Raw genomic sequence first — 560 nt, forward strand, 5'->3', positions numbered from 1 at the left:
CCGGGCCTCGGCATCCCGGACCAAGGGTGTGGATGTGGCCAATTAGGACTCGTATAGTTCCCATATCTCGCAACCTATACATCCACTAACTTAACCTACTATCCTGGTCGTAAATAGAAGAAAATCCAGATAAACGTCAACCACACAAGATATATGAACGGAGATGATTTACCATACATTGACTTGTAGTTGGAGTCTTTTGATCTCCTTGAGAAAGGTTGTAGTTTTAATGTTTTGGTTTTAGCGGGAGGTGTGGATAGTGATAAATGGGAGAAGAAGTTCCCCGAGTGTCGTGTTCTCAAGGATGGAAAATTGAAATCAAATCAAGCGTGTGACATTTATAATGTTAAGACACAAGAGTTACAAGATTCACTAGCAAAAGAAATCATGGTGAAGAGGTTTGACAAAAGTAAAACAAATGTAATCAATTAAAGAAAGAAAGGAAATGAATGTCCTATCTAGGAGGTCTCATGTTTGGTACTACTACAGGGTGTTCTAGGCAATGCAACTAGGTTTCTATAAAGGGAGCCCACGACACCATCTCCGAGTGGCATCAAACT

Source organism: Ipomoea triloba, chromosome 16 (assembly GCF_003576645.1).
Source record: "Ipomoea triloba cultivar NCNSP0323 chromosome 16, ASM357664v1".
NCBI lineage: Eukaryota > Viridiplantae > Streptophyta > Magnoliopsida > Solanales > Convolvulaceae > Ipomoea > Ipomoea triloba.